We start from the raw sequence: 1697 nt of genomic DNA on the forward strand, positions 1-1697 counted from the left end.
AGATCTAATCAATCTTATATTTACATTACAACTAAGAGGCAACTATAAACTGTTTCATACATGTTTAAAACATTGATTTTGTTTTGTAAATAAAAGGTATTGGTGTTTTTTATTTTAATTTATTGCTTAAAAGTTTGAACTTCAAGGTAAAATCAAGAAATTATTTTTAGCATATTTAAAAGCTTATATGGAAAAACAAAACTTGAGGTTTGAAAACTAGAAATAGTTATTAGCTGCATTATGTATTAATTTTACTAAACTATGATAGAAATTACAACTTAAAGTAAAATCAATATAAATATTTTTGAATTTTGAGTTAATAAATATTGTATTTGCTTTCATTTATACATAACAGATATATTATCAGAAAAAAATCAGCCTAAATATCCACTTTAAGAGGTTTTCTACTGTTGTAAACTCAAAGCCCATTTCATTTACTTCTATGACATAACATCTTATAAAATTATTTAAAAGGACAATAATTTTATAATCACTGCATTTTAATTTATTAAAATATGTTATAAAGTTGTTTACCTCAATGGCTACTTAAATGTCATTTTTCAAAGGGTGTCCTATTATTCTACTTTAGGAATTTATAACTAATAGTTTCACTATTCCAGATAGTATGATAGACCTATCATCAGTAAAGAATTGTGGTTCAAACAATCAACTATTATTAAAGAGCCTATAATTACCTCACTGGGATCAATCTTCCTATGAATCATTCTTTGCAAGATTTTTCTACTCTTACCCCAGGAATAAGTTAGAATCAGCAAGTGAATTGAAAATTCCAATAACATTAGTCAAGGGATTGTCAGTCATATTCATTTTATAAGACCCATGTACTAGCAATGTATTAAAGAATTACTGATGCTCACAAAAATGAAGCTGTGAACAAACACTCTTGCTTTTATAACAAGCATAAAATGGGCATGTTTTGCTCCTCCTAAGTTAAGTTCTGTCTGGGGTCCTAGTGTGGAACAGAATTCAAATGCTTGCAGTTACTCTCATGATGAATATAGCCAGATCCTCCAGATATGGTCAAACCAAGAGAAGATGCCACAACTCATAAAACAAATATAGAGGAAAGGAATTTTCTCCAAAGATCCCATCAATGGCACAACATGGGAACTTTGTCTGATGAGCTATCATTTAGAGTAAGGAAATAAAGCTGGGCGTATTGAAGCCATCTTTTAGAAATGCCACTAAAGAAGGTCAATTTGCAATTTTCTGGTCATTATTTAACTAGCATTTTAACAATTTGTAAAGAATTGTTCTTGCCTTCTATTCTGTGCAACTGATGGTTTGGTAATAAAACAATCAAATTCTCAATCTGTTAAATTAAGATTGACAGAGGCTGCGAATGCCTTTGCAAAACTGCATCTTCAGTCCTGAGAGTTCGTACAAGCTTTTAACAGGGACTATTAAATTGTTCCTGTGAGGCTACTGTGACATTAAGTGGATGTTTTTCCCAGAAAAATTCAGATGCAAGAAGGTGAAATGATGTTTCCAAAGCAACAAAAGCCATTGGTGGTGTCAAACCATAAGCTTGAAAGATTATCAAATATCTTCCTCTACTTGGAACTCAAATTCTTCCCTCTGATCTTGTTTTTGTACCTGTCTTTTAGACTATTTCTTATACACACACACACACACACACACACACACACACACACACACACACACGTTCTTTTCTT

This window comes from Prionailurus viverrinus, chromosome C1, assembly GCF_022837055.1.
Source record: "Prionailurus viverrinus isolate Anna chromosome C1, UM_Priviv_1.0, whole genome shotgun sequence".
Classification (NCBI taxonomy): Eukaryota; Metazoa; Chordata; class Mammalia; order Carnivora; family Felidae; genus Prionailurus; species Prionailurus viverrinus.